This window comes from Pan troglodytes, chromosome 12 (assembly GCF_028858775.2).
Source record: "Pan troglodytes isolate AG18354 chromosome 12, NHGRI_mPanTro3-v2.0_pri, whole genome shotgun sequence".
NCBI classification, from domain to species: Eukaryota; Metazoa; Chordata; class Mammalia; order Primates; family Hominidae; genus Pan; species Pan troglodytes.
The window spans coordinates 18427360-18449396 of record NC_072410.2 but is presented as its reverse complement, the minus strand read 5'-3'; the positions used below and the strand labels follow the sequence as shown (position 1 = coordinate 18449396).

The window sequence follows — 22037 nt, the reverse complement described above, 5'->3', positions numbered from 1 at the left end:
CAGGGAGATAAACGTGGGTGCACAGGAGCCCCAGAGGGTGAGAGCCCAACAAGAAAGGTGGTCGAGGTATGGACTTAATCAGATGCCAAGAAGGAACTGATCAGCCTCTAGTCAGGGCCTCAAAACTGGGTCAAGACAGCATTACAAAAAACAACTGTCTTACAACAGGCATCGCTGCTCCAGTGTGACTGAGAACTTCCCGGAGATCCAGTGTCCCTTTCCTAGGCACTGAATTACACTTGTCCACTTAGGCTTCTGTCTCCCTTACTTGGTTGATAGCTGCGATGGCAAGAATTGTGTCTTGTTCATCTTCGTACTCCAGAACCCAGCACAAAGAAAGTGCTTAATAGTTTCCAAATGGATTAATAAAAGGTGAAAAATAGAGAATCAAAATCTTAGAATCTAGAATCACCTAGATCTTAGAAAAGAAGCACCTATGTTTAAAAATATGATCTTCTTGGAAAAAATATCAATATACAGAAAATGCAAGAAACAAGCACGGCTCTAAAGTGAAACTTGGTGTCTAAGTGAACTAGGTATTAAGTTGCTATGGGAAAAAATTAATTCATTTGAGGAAAGATGAGAAGGGTATAACGGAGATTAATTAAAATTTAGTTTATCAGATTTTTCTCAGGAGATTGGCAATTTAGTCAGAGGAAAATCTTATTTAAGTGCATAAGTATATTTCAGCTTATAAGTGGGATGCATGGTAAAATGAAAACAGAATATCAGTGTATGTTAAGTAGTTACCATTTTAGAATTTGAAATCCTCTAAAATTCTAAGACTAGAAAATAAAAGTCTCAGGGTAAAAGTTTGCAGCTATCTCCGTCTGATGAATACTTAAAATACCAGATGCATGGAGTCACTGATGGCTTTCATGTCCCTAAAGCTGACAGACTCTAGTTGGTATTCATCTCATCTGTGAAAACCCATGGGATTGCTCCATCCGGGAAGTTTTCTATTCTCTTGGCTTCTTTACATCAGTCTCTCTTGGATTTCCTCCTGTTCTCTGGCTGATTTTGTTTTGGTTTAGGTATCATTTTCTGGCCCCTCCTCTTCTACCTAGCCTCTAAATTCCAAAGGAATCCATCCTGGTCCTCATTCCTTTCTTGATCTACATCCTCCCTCAGATAGCTTACCTACTCTCCTGGCTTTAATGCAAATTCTCTGTGCCATCAACTCCCAGTTTCATGTCTCTGTTCCCTAAAATGTTTTTGCACAGCCAAGAAAACAATCAACAGAATGAAGAGGCAGCATACAGAACGAGAGAAAATATTTGTAAATCACTCATCTGAGAAGGGGTTAAAATCCAAAATATATAAGGAATTTAAGCAACTCAATAGTAAGAAAACAACCTAATTGAAAAATAGGCAAAGGGTCTGAATACACATTTCTCAGAAGAAGACATTTAAATGGCCAATAAGTATATGGGAAAAAAAATGTCCCAAATCACTAGAGAAGTGCAAATCAAAACCACAATGAAATATCACCTCACAACTGTTAGAATGGCTGGTTTCAAAAGATAAGGAAGTGATAAGAAGTGATGGAGAAGATGAAGAGAAAAGGGAATCCTTGCACTGTGTTGGTGGAAATGTAAATTAGCACAGCCATCGTGGAAAACAACATGGAAGTTCCTCAAAAAATTAAAAATAGAATTACCATATGATCCAGCATTTCCACTACTGAACATATATCCAAAGGAATTGAAATCAGTATGTCCAAGAGATATCTGCACTCTCGTGTTTATTGTAGTGCTATTCACAATAGCCAAGATGTGGAATCAACCTGTGTCCCTCAACAAATGACTAGATAAAGAAAATGTTATGTATACCCAATGGAATACTATTCAGCCTTAAAAAGAGAAGGAGCCCGGGCGCGGTGGCTCACGCCTGTAATCCCAGCACTTTGGGAGGCGGAGGCGGGCGGATCACGAGGTCAGGAGATCAAGACAATCCTGGCCAACATGGTGAAACCCCATCTCTGCTAAAAATACAAAAAATTAGCTGGGCGTGGTGGTGGGCACCTGTAGTCCCAGCTACTCGAGAGGCTGAGGCAGGAGAATGATGTGAACCCGGGAGGCGGAGCTTGCAGTGAGCCGAGATCGCGCCACTGCACTCCAGCCTGGGCGACAGAGCGAGACTCCGTCTCAAAAAAAAAAAAAAAAGAAAAAAAAAAGAGAGAAGGAAATCCTGTCATTTGTGACAACATAAATTAATCTGGAGGACACTGCACTAAGTGAAATAAGCCAGGCACAGAAAGACAAATGCTGCATGATCTCACTTCTATGTGGAATCTAAAAAAGCTGAACCCACAGAAGCAGAGAGTAGAATGATGGTTACCAGAGGCTGGGAATGGGGACAGTGAGAGTGGGAAATGCTGGTCAAGGGATACAAAATTTCAGTGAGATAGGAAGAATAAGTTCAAGAGATCTATTGTACAATATGTTGACTATAGTTAATAACAATGTACATATTGTATTCTAGAAAATTGCCAAGAGAGTAGATTTTAAGTGTTCTTACCAGAAAAAAAAACATAACTGTGTGATGTAATGTATATGTAAATTAGCCTGATTTAGCCATTTCAAATGCATTCATATTTCAAAATATACCATATTAAACTGTACCATAAATGTGTACAGTTTTTACTTGTCAATTTAAAATTAAAATAAAATTAAAACTCTAGGGAAATAAGGGTAAAGTGAAGAGAGCATACGTAAATTTACCTATGGGACAGAGTAGTGTGCTAAGGTCACCTGTCACCTCGGTCCTAGCTGTCCCATTCCCCAGAAATGAGAAAATGAGGTCTGATACTCACCTATAAATTTCTGAAGTTTAGCTTTGGGAACTAGTAAGTCGTAAGGGGTTGATGAATAGTAGCTACATATGAAATCATCAATTGGATAAAATTTTTCCCTGGGAATCCTACTGTCTCTGAGATCCCAGGGTCATTATGAGTGACTAACAATGATCTTGGGTGATGACTGGAAGGGGAAGCAGAGTTTGGATGAAAAAAGGTTGCTTTGTGAAGTGCTATGGGTAACAAGGATGTGATGAAGTAAATGCTTGAAAATATATTTAATGTGCTCTTTTCTAAGCAGGAAGCAAAAGGACTATCAGGTAAATGGCCTTAGTATTTTGGGTCAAAGCAAGAAAAATATGCTCTGGTGTAAATTATAACAATAACAGAAACCAGCATTTATTGGCATTTCCTCTATCCTGGCACCGCCATGTGCACTTTATGAGTGTTGGCCTATTAATCAAACCACTGTGTGATGGAAGCTGTGACCACCAGAGATCCCCTCTTATCATGCTGGTTATGGACAAGAAGCTGAGCAAGAAATTAGAAAGCCAAAAACAAACTTCTAATCCCAACTCCAGAAGGTTGTCGGTGACTTTGAATGTATCAGGCAATTTGTCTGTTAGCTTCACTTCTCTTTGTAATTAGAACTCTACAATGCAGCCAGGCATGGTGGCTCACACCTGTAATCCCAGCACTTTGGGAGGCTGAGGCAGGAGAATCGCTTGAGGTCAGAAGTTTGAGATCAGCCTGGGCAACATACTGAGATTCTGTCTCTACAAAAAAAAATAATAAAATTAGCTGGGCATTGTGGTGCATGCCTGTAGTCCCAGCTACTCCAAGATTGAGGTGGGAGGATCACTTAAATCCAGGAGTTAGAGGCTGCAGCGAACTCTGATTGCACCACTGCATTCCAACCTGAGCAATAGAATGAGACCCTGTCTCTAAAAGAAGGAAAAGAATTACATAATGACAAGTTTTAGGTTTCTTGATGGAAACACAAGAGGAGAGAATAGTGACATTCACCTGGGAACTGAACTTTATTCCCTGCAAAAATATCAAAATACCCTAAAATGCATGAATCCTAGAGAATCAATAGGATGTCATTTAGGGGAAAAGAGGGCTAGTGGTTACTTGTTAGGAAACCTAAACTGAAGCTTGGCCAAAGCTAATTGTGGCTCGTGACCTCTGTGTGTTTTGTTGGGGGCTGTGGGGTGGAGGGAAGGAAAGAAAGGTTGCTCCAGGGAGAACAAACACCACAATAAGTCGTGACCGGGTCTTCTAGAACTTTAGGCTGAATTCTTTGGTTACAGTAGAGATTCTCCTTAAAAAATAAAACCTCTTGACATTGGAAATTGAAGCTTTTAAAAGCTGTTATTACCCAGCTTTCACTATAAATGGAATTCTCAATCAGGAATCTTTGCTTGCAGACCATAAACATACTTCCTTGCCCTGTCCTAAACCCTACCCAGCAGTGGGAGGTTTCTGTGTGTCTTGCCTTCTGCAGATCAAACAGACAATTCCAAATGAATGGCCATACTACCTTGAAGCATTTCACTAGTCCATCTGTCAATCAGAAAGCATTTATTGAATGTAAAACTACATACGCTACATAAACAATCTCCAACACTACCAGGCCCTAGAACATGTAAGATGCATGTATATTCAATGATGAATTTCTTTCTTTAGCTTGAAACTAAAAAGGAGATCCCGATTTGGATTTTATAACTCAGACATTTCCCTTCGCATCTCTAAAATGTACCCCCAAAATGATATTTTGAGCACTTCACAGAAAGGGTGCCAAATATATCAAGGCAGTGGAGAAAGATTTTTTTTTTTTACATAAACTCAACCTAGGGAATATACCACAAATAATCCTGTCATGATCATTAAACAAACTTTGAAAACCAATAACAACAATGTACTCTTACACTAATTAAGACCTAAATGGAGATGATTTGTTGTAGATACTGGACTACATTTTAAAATAATTTCCTCTATTGTACTTACTCCATTTTAATGGAAAGATAGGAATTTTGTTTGCATTCATACATTAATAGACTCAACAAATATTTACTGAGTGGCTGTTATGTGTCCAGCCCCGAGCTGGGCATTGTAGGAACAGTAAAATAATGCTTTTCAACTGCTCTCCTCCCACTTATATGATTTAGAAATAGTCACTTGTTTAATCTTCTCATCTATTTATTTCCCAAGAAAATGGTTCTTTTGCGTAGTAACTTTTAATACAATATGTGTCAAGATAAAAAGCAGCATGCAATTATCCAATTTTCATCCACTTAAATTTTAATGACCATACTTACTTGCCCATCCAATTTTGAAACTTTTAGTAGCTGTTTGAGACCGGAGATTCTCCCAGATTTACTTCCACATGGCCAATGTCTGTTGGACCATGAATTATTTTTCAGCATGTAGTTTTTTGCTCAAAACAACCTTCCTTTTAAAGTGCGAATATTCAGAATAATTAATAACCTCCCATTTAAACTGCCAATAGTCAGAATAATAATTAATCATGTGGTCTATGATTTTATATCTAGACAGTGACACCCATATACAGTTCTTGAATGTTTTACTCCATATTATGCCTCAGGAATATGGCAAAATGAAGGGCTGGATGATTTCTATCACACATTTGGCTAAAAAAGCAGGAAAAATTAAGCAATAATCTCAGACCTTGAATATTCAAGCAGCCAGACCCGGAGCCCAGCAGATCCCTGGTAGCCTAACCTGAGAATGCAGAAACACAGCTGAGCAGGTCACAATTTCCTTCTCTCAAGTGTGCTTTGAAAAATATATCCATGTCACTGTTTAAATCACTTTTTACAGGGGAAAGATTATGATTTAGGCTATTTCCACGCATGATCACTTAGATATGTACTTAGTACAAATGGTTTCAGTATGGTGCTATGCAAAGAGTGGTATTCGCTCTGACTCCAAGGCAGGAGATGTCGCCTCCACTGGCTTGCTTGCCAAGCTGTGTCTCCGACTGCCTTGAGGCCAATTAGATCAGCACATATTAATACCCTCAAAATCCAACTTGCTCTGTTTACATACATGGACGTGTTTATTACTTGCCACCAGAATTCAGTAAAGAAACCATAATCATAAATACAGCTCCCTAAAGGCAACATAGATCAACTGAAAAAAATTACTAATAGTCGCTAATAATTAAATTATTATAAGTTTATATTCACCACATAAATAACTTTGAAGGAAGGAAAATATGGCAAGGGCAGAAAATGTAAACGTGGATATGCAAAGCATCAAAACAGATGCCTTGTAAAGACTGTAACTTACCCGCCGTGTGACTTTGACTCCATTGCTGTCAATTTCCTTTGCACATGTTCTTGTTCTAAGAAGGATGCTAGGCACAGTCTGGGTACCTCTTAGCATCTCACATAGAGAAGATCTGCATCTTTTTCTTTTTTTTTTTTTTTAATTATAAATGAGTTAAATTCATCTATTCAATGACAGTCTAAGATTGGGTTAAAAACAGGTTATTTACAAGACACATGTCTGAAAAGAGAAGAGTTCCCTCTTTACTCGTTCTTTCAAGCCTAAGGGGTTACCTGCAGCCCTCACACTGCAGACAACCCCTTGTCTTCTTAGTGCTTCGTTGGTACGTGACTATACCCCCTTATTCATACCATACATTGTTGGCAGTGGATTATTTATAAAATAAAGCCTCAAAATTGTTTTAGGCACCAAGATTTTTATTTACTCACCTTCCTGCTTCCTTTAAGGTTATAAACATTATATAAATATTATAAATCAGATTACTCTATTTTGGACCCAGGGTTGTGATAGGAACCCTCTTGTTACAAAATGATGGCAGATATATGCTGGCTTTGTGTTTTTCTGGCCCCTTTCAACCTCTGGCTGTCCCTTCTCTGTCCTTTTTCAGTTGTCCCTTAGTGGTCTAGTCTAACCCCTGTAAAATAGAGATTAAAAGTACCAGCACCAAGCCAGGATCTCAGGAAAACTCAAACAGTTCCTCCTTGCCTTTGAATATAGCGCCTTCCATCTGTCATGGGCTGAGGTACCACTGAACCAAGCACACGGGTATAAATCCACAGGCCAGATGAAGGCCTAAGTGGTAAGGTACATGGGCTTTGTGACTCCACTACCAATTTCCGGGCTTAGGAAGGACTGACTTAGTGAGCAGTTCCAAGACCACTGAGCTCACGGTTCCCTGTGGCTGTCTCCCTTGAACCTCCATCCTGACCAGGGCTTGAGGAAGGGCCTTTCGATTGCCCCTGCCACACTTGGAACAGTATGAGGGGTGCAGCAGAGGCCAAAAACTGAGGGACTAGCACCAGGGAGTCTATGGCAGACACTGACAAACCAATCGCAAAGTTGGTGCCATTTACTCTTACAGAGGAGAGGCAGGGCCTGGGAAGGACAGCAGCTGGAAGGTGAAGGGCAGGCATGGCTCTCAGTAGCAGTTGTGATCTGGCTTGAAGGGGTTGTCATAGGACATACCCAGGTACTGAGCCTGCTTCTTGGTCAACTTGTGAGTTTCATATTCAGCTTGCCCAGGTGGGATTCAGCCACAGCCTCATCCAGCTTCTTGGGCAACAAGTGAATCCCACCAGGGTACTTGTCTGGGTGGGTCCACAGCTCAATCTGCACCATCGCCTGGTTGGTAAAGGAGTCACTCATCACAAAGCCGAGGTGGCCCATGGAACAGCCCAGGCTTACCAGCAGACCCTCAACCAGCAGGATGGTGCCATGCTGCTCTTCAGCCAGTCCTGACCACCTGGGGCTTGATGGTCACCTTCTCCACAGTGTTTGCGTTGAGCCACTTGGCATTGATCTCCACATCAAAGGGTTACACATGATAGCATCATCCTTCATCTGCTCAAAGTGCTGGCCAAGGATGATGTCAACACAGCCTGTGGCAGTGACAAAGATGTTGCCCTCCTGACAGGCCTCATCTACGGCAGTCACCTCATAGCCCTCCATGACAGTCTGTAGCAGGTTGATGGGGCCGATCTTGGTGATGACGAAGGGGTCCCCAAAATCCCACAGGGCCTGGGCACAGCCCTTGCCCATGTGGCCATAGCCTGCCACCATGGCTACCTTGCCGACAATCATCACGTCCGTAGCCCTCTTGATGCCATCTATGAGGGACTCCCGGCAGCCTTAGAGGCTGTGAAACTTGCTCTTGGTGATGGAGTTGTTGACGGCAGGTACCTTCAGGATCCCCTTGGCCATCATGTTATGTAGGCTGTGGACCCTAGTGGTGGTCTCCTCAGAGATGCCTTGGATGCCCAGTAAGAGCTGTGGGTACTTGGTGTGGATGTGGTTGGTGAGGTCACTACCATCATCCAGAATCATGTTGAGGGGCACGTCTTTGAAGTAGTGAATGTTGGATGCATGACAGGTATCCCTTGCTTGTTTCACCCTTCCAGGCATGCACTGGAATGACAGCCTTGGCAATGGCAGCCATTACCTGGTCCTGGTGGAAAAGATGTTGCAGCTGGACCACTGTACCTCAGCATCCAGGGAGACAACGGGTCTCAGTGAGGATGTCTCTCTCCACGGTCACATACGGCCAGCCAGAGATATGGGTGCCCTTCAGTGGCTTGGAGCCCAAGTACAGCTCCCACACACTCATCAGACCCAGCATCTCATTCTCCGCAACATCCAGGGCCTTGTGTCCCCAGGCGGCCAGGTCGATGTCAGCAACTTTATAGGACAGTTTGTCAGACATGCTGGCAACGCTTCCACAAAGTGTGATGGACACGGACAAAGGGGGCTGGGCCTCGGAAAGGGGACAGGCATGGGGCAGGCGGCACTGAGCAGGGCAGATATGCATTTTCTAGTCCAGATCAGCTTCTGACCTGGCTGCTCATGTTTAATGCAACAACATTGTTTTCATCAGGCTAAGCTTGATTTTGCTGCAGTGACAGGTCACTCAAAAATCTGTGTGGCTTTTCACACACACAAAATATGTTTCCCACTCACACCACATATTCAACACAAAGAACACAGGGAGGCTTGGCTCATCCTAAACACATGAAGACCTGGCCTAACGGAGTCTCCATTTGGATATATTCTTCCACAGTCTCTAGATATGAACATGGGAATCAAGTAAATGACACTCAAGCTCTTAAAGCTTCCCTCCCAATATAAAATAATTACTGGCTAAAGCATGGCCTTACCTAACTCCAAGAAGGTAAGGAAATGCAATTCTACCAAGTGCCTAACAGGAAAATAAAAATATCTGATAAATGGTACTGATTATTTCCTAAAGTACATCCACAAAATAAGAAGCTGACATTTTTTATTTTGAGCTGGAATATACTCCAAGACTCTGAACTGACAAATGATAAAAAATATAATATATACGGCCAGACACTGTCCTCTGTTTGTTAAGCAGTGGCAGAACCACCCCTGCTACCACTCCAGTGACCATCCCCTGCTTCCCTGTTTATATAAGAGGATTACAGAGTAAAGAAGGATGGAAGGGCTCTTGGGTCCTCATAGATCTGCAGTGTCAGGAATGAAAAGGGGTCTCCCTCTCTTCTCCATAATCAAATAAATGGGGCTTTATGAGACCCTGTGGTTTGATGAGGAGTGTCTACAAGGAGGGGACACCAGTGCCCCACTTCCCAGCTGAAAGCTTGCTGTCATTCAGAATTGGAAAAAACTACTTTAAAGTTCACATGGAACCAAAAAAGAGCCCGCATCACCAAGTCAATCCTAAGCCAAAAGAACAAAGCTGGAGGCATCATGCTACCTGACTTCAAACTATACTACAAGGCTGCAGTAACCAAGACAGCATGGTACTGTTACCAAAACAGAGATATAGATCAATGGAACAGAACAGAGCCCTCAGAAATAACGCCACATATCTACAACTATCTGATCTTTGACAAACCTGAGAAAAACAAGCAATGGGGAAAGGATTCCCTATTTAATAAATGGTGCTGGGAAAACTGGATAGCCATATGTAGAAAGCTGAAACTGGCTCCCTTCCTTACACCTTATACAAAAATTAATTCAAGATGGATTAAAGACTTAAACGTTAGACCTAAAACCATAAAAACCCTAGAAGAAAACCTAGGCATTACCATTCAGGACATAGGCATGGGCAAGGACTTCATGTCTAAAATACCAAAAGCAATGGCAACAGAAGCCAAAATTGACAAATGGGATCTAATTAAACTAAAGAGCTTCTGCACAGCAAGAGAAACTACCATCACAGTGAACAGGCAACCTACAAAATGGGAGAAAATTTTCGAAACCTACTCATCTGACAAAGGGCTAATATCCAGAATCTACAATGAACTCAAACAAATTTACAAGAAAAAAACAAACAACCCATCAAAAAGTGGGTGAAGGACATGAACAGACACTTCTCAAAAAAAGACATTTATGCAGCCAAAAAACACATGAAAAAATGCTCACCATCACTGGCCATCAGAGAAATGCAAATCAAAACCACAATGAGATACCATCTCACACCAGTTAGAATGGCAATCATTAAAAAGTCAGGAAACAACAGGTGCTGGAGAGGATGTGGAGAAATAGGAACACTTTTACACTGTTGGTGGGACTGTAAACTAGTTCAACCATTGTGGAAGTCAGTGTGGCGATTCCTCAGGGATCTAGAACCAAAATACCATTTGACCCAGCCATCCCATTACTGGGTATATACCCAAATGACTATAAATCATGCTGCTATAAAGACACATGCACACTTATGTTTATTGCGGCACTATTCACAATAGCAAAGACTTGGAACCAACCCAAATGTCCAACAATGATAGACTGGATTAAGAAAATGTGGCACATATACACCATGGACTACTATGCAGCCATTAAAAAATGATGAGTTCAGGTCCTTTGTAGGGACATGGATGAAATTGGAAATCATCATTCTCAGTAAACTATAGCAAGAACAAAAAACCAAACACCGCATATTCTCACTCATAGGTGGGAATTGAACAATGAGAACACATGGACACAGGAAGGGGAACATCACACTCTGGGGACTGTTGTGGGGTGGGGGGTGGGGGGAGGGGGGAGGGATAGCATTAGGAGATATACCTAATGCTAAATGACGAGTTAATGGGTGCAGCACACCAGCATGGCACATGTATACTAACCTGCACATTGTGCACATGTACCCTAAAACTTAAAGTATAATAATAATAATAATAATAATAAAAAGAATCAGAAAAAAAATTAAACCTTTCCTTTATAAATTAAAAAAAAAACAAAAGAAAAAGAAAATGCAAGTCGGCCGGGCGCGGTGGCTCAGCCTGTAATCCCAGCACTTTGGGAGGCCGAGGCGGGTGGATCACGAGCTCAGGAGATCGAGAACATCCTGGCTAACACGGTGAAATCCGTCTCTACTAAAAATACAAAAAATCGGCCTGGTATTGTGGCGGGCGCCTGTAATCCCAGCTACTCAGGAGGCTGAGGCGGGAGAATGGCGTGAACCCGGGAGGCGGAAGTTGCAGTGAGCCGAGATTGCGCCACTGCACTCCAGCCTGGGTGACAGAGCGAGACTCCCGTCTCAAAAAAAAAAGAAACTGCAAGTCATATAGGCCCACCACTAGAGAGCAGCGAATGAGAGTGCCCTCAGGGAAACCTGACAGTATATTCTGGTTGTAAGGGGCATAGAGACTGTCAAGACTAGTGTCTACACCTGCTCTAGCTGTTTCTGAGGTGGGAAGGACTGTGGAAATAGTGTTTGGTAGCAGAGTAGACATGGATATAACTTTCCCTAGTTTCCTCAGTCCTCAGAGGCAGGGGGAAAAAAAAAGGAATTTAGTATTGGACATGACTCCATAGAAGGAATATAGGGATAAAAGGAGGGGAGACCCTTCCCCAAGAGAGTGTTGAATGAAAGCACAGAGCACTAGAAGGGCCCAAGGGACTTCCTCCCTTTGAAGGAGTCCTCAGCAGAGGGCCACCCTAAACAAACCCCTATACCTTCTATGCAGAGGCCATTGCATCAGAAGAGACCACCAGCATCAGGTAAAACAAGACCAAGCCAAGAGTGAGACCAGGATCATCTCCCCAGCACCAATGGACAACCATGTGTGAAAGAATATCTCTGATACTCTTATCCCTACCCCTAACCCTGTCTCAAACTCAAAAGACTAGGCCTACCCAGAGAGATGAAAGAAGAGAAGAGGGGCTGGGCATGGTGGCTCACACCTGTAATCCCAGCACTTTGGGAGGCCGAGGTGGCCGGGTCACCAGGTCAGGAGATCAAGACCATCCTGGCTAACAAGGTGAAACCTGTCTTTACTAAAAATACAAAAAATTAGCCAGGTGCGGTGGCAGGCACCTGTAGTCCCAGCTACTCAGGAGGCTGAGGCAGGAGAATCACTTGAACCCAGGAGGCGGAGGTTGCAGTGAGCCGAGATCATGCCACTGCACTGCAGCGTGGGCGACAAAGCCAGACTCCATCTCAAAAAAAAAAAAAAAAGAAAGAAAGAAAAGAAAAGAAAAAGAAGAAGAAGAGAAAAGAAGAGGAGAAAAGAAGAGGAAAGGCAAAACGGGACCCATTCCATGGGGTTGAAGAGTGGGTAATGAAAGAGCAGTGTTTCTCTCAATTATATTACCTCTTTCTAAGATTTTTAATAAAACATGATAATTATGACAGTATCAAATGTTGCAGCAAAATGCTTGGTCACAGCCACTTAGCATTGACATCTCTACTAATATAACTTTCTATCTAAGTCTTTTTTTTTCCCTAAGACGGAGTCTTGCTCTTGTTGCCCAGGCTGGAGTGCAGTGGCACGATCTTGGCTCACTGCAACATCCTCCCCCAGGGTTCAAGCGATTCTCCCGCCTCAGCCTCCCGAATAGTTTGGATTACAGGCACCTGCCACCACACCAGGCTAATTTTTTGTATTTTTAATAGAGAACGGGGTTTCACTACGTTGGCCATGCTGTTCTTGAACTCCTGACCTCGTGAAGCACCCACTTCAGCCTCCCAAAGTGGTGGGATTACAGACGTGAGCCACTGTGCCTGGCCCCCTTCTATCTAATTCTAAACCACTCCCCTGGCAAGTATTCCAGCACTAGCCACGTCACGAGGAAGCCTGCAAATGTGTTCTGCTATTGTGAATTACACATGGTTTAATTTTGTTTTAATCAAATTAATTCCTCTCACATTACATGAGCTCAAAATTATAGTGACAGTCTTAAACCAATTGTAAATGCAGACTTTGATTAATCTTTAAAAGGGCAAGTTCAACAGCATTTCATAGAGCAAAGAGGTGAAGCAGAAAAATAATTGTAGTGTTCCTGTTTATTTAAAAAAAAAACTACTTCTCCAGATTTCACATTCCTAGTGATAAAGGGAAATTGTAGCACCTATTTATACTGTGTAATATGTATCAAGCATTTCCAGGTTTTCTCCACTTTTCTGTAAAACTTGGAAAAGGTATTGGATCTTGGCTCACAAATACAGACCTTGAATATTTTAATTGGGGATCACACAATCATACATATGCTATATTAGATTATTTTTCTATGAAAATTCAGTAACTGAGCCAATACGAAAACTCCTCAAATATTTTAACAAATGTCCAGGTGCTGTCATCCCATTTGGTACCCTTTGCAATTTGTCTTTTACATTGAAGGCTTCTTGCCATGTTGGAATCAAAAGCACATCCTGATGTGAATTTTTGGCCAGGTTAAAAGCTTTAAAAACGTTTTAGGGGAATATTGAGCGTCTCTTAATAGAGTGAATTTTGTTCTCATCATTTGTTTTGGCCCCACCTCCATAGATTATCCTTGCTAGTTCTGCCTTCTTATATTCAGAAGGGCAAAAACAATATTTAAAAGAATACATTGTACAGAACAAAGTCTCTCTAGAACACAAGGAGGAAAACATTAAGTAAAAAGGAAAGGGCACGATGGAATTATATTTCTTTCTAGACCTATGACCTGAGTTCCCTAGAGCAGCACTTCCAATAGAAATACCAGGTAAGCTGCAAATGAGAGCCGCATATGTAATTTTCAATTTTCTGGTAGCCACATTCAAAATAAATAAAAAGAAACAGGTGAAGTTAACTTTAACAATATATTTTATTTAACCCAATACTTTCAAATTATTGTCATTTTAACGTATGATAACATAACATGTATTAATGTGGTGCTTTAAATTCTAATTTTTGCACGGTCTTCAAAATTCAGTGTGCATTTTACATATACAGCACATTTCAAGTGCTCAATAGCCATGTGACATTAGCAGCCACCTATAGCCAAAACAGCTCTGAAGAAGAAGCTCTGCAAAAGATCTGATAACGTGCATACAAGTAGCCTCTATACCTATGCTGGTGGAATTCTAACGCTAACGCTAATAATAATGACTGTAATAACGATAGAATTAGAATACTCTTAATTTTCACTATGATTGAAGCTCTGTAACAGGTTGTTACAACGGTGTTTAGGAAGCAAGCATCATCTAGCACTTACAGATGAGGAAACTGAGGTTCAGCACTTGCCTGATGTCACTGAGCTGACAAGAACTCTCTAGCTTGGATGGAATCCAGATCAAGCCCACAGCTGTGTTCTCTCCCACACACCCAATGACACTCATCCCAGAATGTGGTCCTGAACAAGACCAGTGTGGGGCTAGACCTTGCTGCCAGAGTACTTAGATCACTGGCAGGTTTTGAGGAAACCTGGGGTAGGCTTTGTGTTTCACGTATCCCAGGATTTCTCATAAGGATTGCAAAATAAGTGAGGATATGACTCTCTCAGGGATTAAGTCAGCTCTGATGGAATTCCTGAAAGTCTGTATCAAGTCATGAATGTCCATTTTCCCAGATGCTCAGGAATCACTGGAGATGCTTACCCCTTGGGGCACGCTTAGAGCACTCAGTAATTTAACTCATCTAAAGTCACACAGATGATAACCGCAAGAGCTAGCTGTACACCTCTGCCTGCCTGATTTTCCACAGCCTCCTTTGTGTGTCCTTTTTGGCCTGTACCTTGGAGAATCATATCTGATGCTTATTTATTCTCACCAAAAAATAACAACAAAAAAAAAACCAGTGAATAGCCCTTCATCCATACAATGTCTTTGCTCAGTAAGATAGAGAAGAGCTCCCAGCCCTCAGAAAAAAATAATAATAAATTGAGGGCAGTCTCATAGGAGATTTCAACCCCAGGGTTGTAACAGGCCGGGGTTTATGCTCGGGGTTAATAATGCTAATAATAATGATCATAATATTGATAGAATTAGAATACTCTTAATTTTCACTATGATTAAAGCTCTGTAACAGGTTGCAACAACCTGTTTCAATATGAACAACAAGCTTCAATCATAGTGAAAATTCAATCATAGTGAAAATTCAATCATACTGAAAATTGAGAGTATTCTAATTCTATCATTATTACAGTCATTATTATTAGCATTATTAACCCCTGAGCATAAACCCTGGCCCATTGAATGCTTGACATGTCCAGACACTTCTGTGGGGCTGGTGGGTGAGCCCTCTTCGCACAAAAGCTGGAGCAGGCTATGGGGATGGGACAAGTGTCCTCTGGGTTGTGGCAGGAAGGACAGGTCATCTGAGCAGAGCATGCTGCTTAATACTCAAATTTTTCTACTGCTCACACCTCAGTGACTCCTGGCTGAAACCTGGGGTATGAGGCTGCAAGGTAAGAACTCTAAGTGGTCCCCTCACTGCATCTCTACGGGCATTGACAGTGCAGCGACTTTGACAGGAGAATCAAGAATCATTGCATGGCCGGCCCAGGCACTGCACCCACCAAAGTACACATCCTGGGAGGGCAGGGGGCACGGTGGGGCCTTCCATGGGCCTCAGCAGCAGGGGACAGCCCTCTATGGCTCCCAGCTGCAGAGATGCTGCCACTGACACCAGGGGATCTCAGAGGCTTTATCACAGTAAGTCATAGCAGGAAAGAAGGGTAACCAGCAAAGGAGGCAGTCATCCCTCAGACCCCCTTTTAAACACAAGAGAACATTTCAGGGAGGCTGAGACAGAGATCATCTACTTTGCCTCTCTTTTATCTGAGTGTATTCAGACTAGGGTTGCCAGATTTAGCAAATGAAAATACTAGACACTCAGTTAAATCTGAATTTCAGATTAACAATGACTAATTTTGGTGTAAATATGTCCTATGCAACATGCTACTAAACATACTACCAAAATGTTGTTTGTTGTTTATCTGAAATTCAAACTTAATTAGATATCCTGCATTTTAGCTGGGGTGCATAATCTGACCCCATGCTAGTTTATACACAAAATATGAGTTTCTAATGCTTTCACTGTGAGACTTGGATGGCAAATAGCACGGCCATTAAAAGGCCCAGACGGAAGTCAAAAAGCCCACATATGAAATTAGCTCTGACACCTATCAAATATGTGGCCTGAACAGTTGGAATTGTTTATCTCAGCTTGATTGTCTTCATTTGTAAAATGGAAACTGTATCTCTTCCTTCAGCTATTATTAGGATTTAATGAACCAATAAGTGGTCAGTAAGTAGAGGATATAATTATTCCAGAAAATGTTCTTGTGTAAATATCAAAAATAATCAACATTTATTATTGTGCATATACTTTGTATCTAATGCCCGATTGCTGTGGGATTATCCTAATTGCCTTTCAGTCTCATAGAGTAAGTTTCTAAAAAAATTTTAATAACAGTGGGAACATTTTAAAAATGATTTTAGATCTTAAAATTTCTGATATTGGATACCTTAGAAATTTTAGGAAACAGAACCAAGAGATTCAGGAATAAAATGGATGGCATTCTATCTTAATAATAAAAATAAAAATATTACTTAAATTTAAAACAAATTACTGCAGTATTTACGGAGGGGTCATGCATCAAAAATACTAAGCTTTGGAAAATACTCTTTTAGCATTTATAAGGTACAGCAACTGTTCCTGAAATCCTAGATTCATCAATGATGTGTGTTCAGTGTTCAGACAAGCTCAGTCACTGATATAATCATTGATACATTAGACCAGTGTCTGAGAGCACACACACACAGAAATACAAACAACACATACACATACAAATGTACTTTTCTTGAAGCCATAGAGAATCTCAGAATTCTGAGAGGGAGAAGATGTGCCACTATTTGACAGTAACACTTGGCAATAGTTCTGACAGTTTGAGGAGAAGCCAATCTCAGTGGTAAAAGCCTTTTATGGGCCCTTGGCTGGGACATTAAAATAGGAGTATAGTGAACGAGAAAAGCAGGGTTGGCGAGAACATGAGGCAGGCTTCACTTTGTTTATTTCTGCCTTCACTGTAAACTGTGCTCATGGCGGAATTTACATTGTGCCAGTTTTGCGTCGCCTCGTAGAGTACAGACCAGGGCAAGTGAAGGGAGATTGGAGAAATGAGAGTTAAGGGGGTTCTCTCTTCTCATTTTAGCTTTTAGCAAAACTTTGAATTTATCAAATGGCTTTAGCTTTGCTAAAGTCATTGAGCTCCTACTATATCCCAAGAGCTAGGTTAACGCTTATCCTTGCCCGTGTGCAAAATGGGAATAATAACCATATCTATTTCATAGGGATGTCCTAATGATGAAGTACAAGAATGCTTATAAAGCGCTTGTCACCAGCGGCTGGCAGGGAGTAAACATTCAATAACTGTTAAGCCTAAAACTGAATGGTAAATTTAGAGCATTATAATTATTGAGCAGTGAGTCAGTACAGATCCAGGATTCAAACTGGGCAGCCTGGCTCCAGAGCCAGCCCTCTTAATCACTATCTTGCACTGTCGCCATTAATTATCCATTAATTTTCATAGAACATTTGAAAGTGCATCATTGTGGTTATTCTTAATATTGATAAAATGAGGCACAGGGAATGTTAATGGCTTGGCCAAGATTTTAAGAAAAGGGAAGCTTCATCTCACAGCCACCATTCTCCACAGTCGTTTGGTAAATAAACCTTAATCAATGCGCACAGCACACTATTAGAGAAAGTATTGTAGGAAAAAATAATTAAATAATTAGAAGACATGGTCCCCACATGGAGTCGGCTTACTTTCTGGTCAGGAAGATGAAGCCAACACCGATGACTCAAAAAAGAATCAATGAGTAGTAATGCACGCCATGTGAATACATGGGTATAAAATGTGCATACAAAGAATTGAAAGGAGAAAATTGAGAGGGAGCAGTCCCAGAAGCTTCCAGGAAAAGGGAAATTTAGAGCCAAGTTTAGAAAGAAAAGAGGGGTATGGCTTGGCAGAGTCTTCTCACTCCAGCCACCTTGCCAATCAACAAATCCTCCTTGTCCAAGGGCCGTCCCCAAAGGGAACCGTGATGGCGGGTGTGTGCGCAGCTCCAGCCTGCAGCCCTCCCCGCAAGGAGAGCAGGAGACAAGTCAGTCTCCGCTCAGAAAATGGCCCTTGACAAATGGCCAAAAGAATTCACCAGTGTGGTAGAAGATGACCCATTCCAAGAGAAGGGAAAAAAAAAAACTTTATATAAAGATGGAGTCGTGTAAAATATCCCAACCCTCCCCCCCACCTTTTTTTTTTCCTGTGGCATTGTAAATTATTTCCTTGCCAGTGTTAGAATGCACACTGGCTTTTCATACTTCAATATCTGGATTTACATGTGCTCTACAGTGTACTCCCCTTTTTACCCTTCCCCCTTTCTGTGCTCTTATTCCCACCCTCTTCCTCTTCCCACACCACCCCAAAAGACAAACAAAAATAAAACAAACAAACAAATATGTGGAACTTCTTACTTGGAATGATTCAAGAGTCTCTATACTATTAAGACACTGAGTAATGATTGGCTGCCTTCCAGGTGGCTCTGCAGTCTGTTAAATAGCTCAATTAGTGAGCAGCGCTCTCTCACTCGCTCTCTTGCATGCACTCTCTCTCTCTCTCTCATTGAATTTTGCCAAGTGCATGCTGCATTGTTGGAAGGGGCAGTGCCAAATTAGCCTAGCAACATCCCTTTATATCCCTGACGTCTGGGACACCTCAGAGCAGCAGAGAAATCACCGTTCCCCAGGCCTTGCCGGGACTACGAGGCAGCAGAGAGCATTGTGGCAGGACGGTTTTTCCTTCTGAAGGGTGGTTAATGAGCAATGTAGGTGAAGACCCCTGAGAGATACCTGGGCATCCTGCCCACCCAAATAGAAGACCGCGTTGAGATGGCAGTCGGAGATGGAGCCCATGACCAGAGAGAGGGACAGAGGAGAGGAGCGCGGGGACAGTGCCGGACACAAAGTAAAAGCGCTGCCAGTTCATTTAGGTCTGAATGATTTTAAGTAAGCCTTGAATCTTTTCTTTAAAAAAACGACAGCAGCAATATAATTCTTAGACAAAATATATAAGCCAAAAATGCCAGTGCAATGTAAATCAGCTGTCTGCCTTTAACACCGTTTATTCCAGAGCTCAGCCATCAATTTCTCATTCTGTCTTCCTATAAAAGAAGGTTTAGGCACACACCCTCCACCCAAAAAACACACCTAAAGTGAGCCCTCAAATTGGTGCTATATTTATGTCTATTTGTGGTTCAACCAGACATAAACAATGTCAGAAAAGAACAAATGAGAAAGCTGCATTCTATACAGAGTACACAAGCCCTACATAATTCACAATCCCTTAGTTGAAACTTGTTGCAGAGCTCTGAAAATTCATACAGAAAGCAGGACATTCATGTTATAAGGTAAACACATTTAGTCTGTTGTCTGTTTCAGTAACACATTTATTGGTACAGGCTATGTGATACTGATGTATTCATTACATCTTGGCATTTACAATATACAGTATTTCGCTGTTTGACTCATTACAGCCTTCATACCAATTAGGTGAAAGAAAATATTGTTTGCAAAAATACTTTTAGGGGGATTACATTTATCCTAGAATATTATGTATCACAATTTTAGAAACATTAAGTCCCAACATTTACATATAATTATTATGGTTATACCCTAGAGAAGATATTTAAATGTCTCTACCCTATCTATTGGGTATATGTTTCCCTTGGAAGGAGAACCCTGTCAAACAATTAGAGTGCCGAAAGAAGTGAAAATATTCTTGGTTGCTAAATTGGAGTAAAAGTTGCCCCAAGATAAAAATTTTTAATGTAAAATTGCACTTTGATTCGGGTGGTTTATTTTTGTTATGACATTATGGGAATTTTATTCTTTGAATTTTAAGCATAAAATCATACAACTCAATTATCAAGATATTTGCACTGAGAAAATCAAATACTGAAATTAGACCGGTAGATTTTTATGTGGACTTGAATCTGCTTCTTTGTAATTTCCGTGGGTACTTGGAAGTGTTTTGCCATGAATGCTAATGTGCTTTGTGTTTTAAGTAGTGATTCTGCACATTTTGAAACACAGGCAAATTTGAGCTGGGGATACAGGCAGAGCACTTTGTTGGATGCTGCTGAAGGAAATCCTAAAGGTCCTTCAAAAATGAAATCTCTAAATATGTATTTTTCAGATGGAAAGACATTGTACCTATGAAAGCCTGCCTATCTTTTGGCTGGATATATACCTTAATAAGAAAGATAAAGTTAATTTTAATTTTAACAGTAAGTCTTCACTACCTTCACACATAGCCATATTTTCTAAAGGGCAGACCAAAGGCGATAAGAGATACCTGTATAAGTCACTAGTAAAATACTGCTTTAGGATAATCCCTCATCTGTTCCCCCACCCCTTTTTTTTTCTGAAAAAACAAGGAAGGAAAATGAGAGAGAGAAAGAAAGCATAATCAAAAGCCTACATGACAAAGAGTTGACAGTCAGATTCTGTGGTAAATGATTCCAGAGTCGCTGGCCTGCGGAGACGCTGAGGAAGTCCCCAGCAGACCTGATTAATTCCAGTCTCTCCAGCTGCCAGGGGAGCAGAGGGTAAGCAGTTTCGCAGAGAGGAGCCTATTACCACTACTAGGCTGAAATAGATCTAATCAACTCACAGCCGCTCAAAAGAAAACTTTACAGGTTTAGCTCACTAAGGCAGTGCTTTAAAATGATGACTACAAAGGACCATGGGAGTCTGAAAGCATTTAGTCTTTATTGCAGCTCAAGGAAATTTTCTGCTGTGGTTAGGCCATGCTAATTTACTGAACATGACAAAGCCTCCTAGACTGTGTGACATCATTTGTTTAAAGGCCCCAGTGCTCATACTGGACAATTTCGAATACTACTTTTTTTTTCTTCAAAAACAGTTAATTTGTTGATATTTCATCGGTTTGGGCTAATTACATGCACCATTATAAATGTCTGAACTAACCTACTTTAACATTTAATTTAAACAACAATGCTCTGTAATTTGTCATGGTGCTCACAAAGTGATGAATATTGCAACTTTGTTTTCTAAGCAATCAACATTTTATCAGTGAATCTTAGGAGGACATTCCTGGCAGAAAGGAGATCCTGGGAATCTGATACAGTGTTCACTTCCCTTCCCCAGCATCAGAATTTAAGTTGTATAGCAATTTGTGTCAGAATAGTCGAAATGGATTGAAAACTATATGAACTAATAAACACTATAGCAAATAAAGTTCTAGATTTTTAAAAGTATTTTGTACCCTAGGTTGGGTTGTATAACCACCTTCTTTTTAATGGAAAATAAACAGAGGGAAAATTATTAAGGCCAGATTGAAACCAAGTAGCCATTTGTCTTTTTTTTTTTTTTTTTTTTTTCAGTTGTTGGAAATCTTAGTAAAGATTTGCAGAGTAAAATCTGCTTTTGTTTAAATAATCAAGATTTGGAAACTGCACGAGTTACATGATATGTTGTTTAGAATGCTGTGTGTGATAGTAAATATGCACACACATGCTTATGAAATTCATTGATTACTAATGAATTCCCTGATCATACCACCAACAGAAAATTAAAGGGGAGTACTCAAATCATTGAATTTAAGTTAATTACAGATGATAATCTGCAAACTGCTTCCTTCAGAAATTTTAAGTCCAAGGAAGATACAGTAGAACCCAAAAGATGAAGAGTGAGGAAGCAGAGATAAGATAAATGATGGGTGCACGTTGTGCACATGTACCCTAAAACTTAAAGTATTTGAAAAAAAGATAAATGATGGAAAATTGGAACTTTTATCGTCACTTCTGAGCCTCTCTGTTTAGACATTATGTCAATGTCTAACCCCCATTATGTCCTGGGGGTAGGGGTGTGTGATGCGGGGAGAGGGTGCAGCTGAGCAAGGCTACTAGGCATGCCACAATTTCAGAAAAAGCAAAATGTCCCAAGAAAAAGTCCCAATA

General features: G+C 41.0%; 1 pseudogene; it reads right to left on the bottom strand.

The window, feature by feature from the left end:
• Positions 1 to 7250: 7250 nt before the first annotated feature.
• LOC101058357 (adenosylhomocysteinase-like) lies at positions 7251 to 8551 on the bottom strand (annotated as a pseudogene).
• Between the last annotated feature and the right edge of the window lie 13486 nt (positions 8552 to 22037).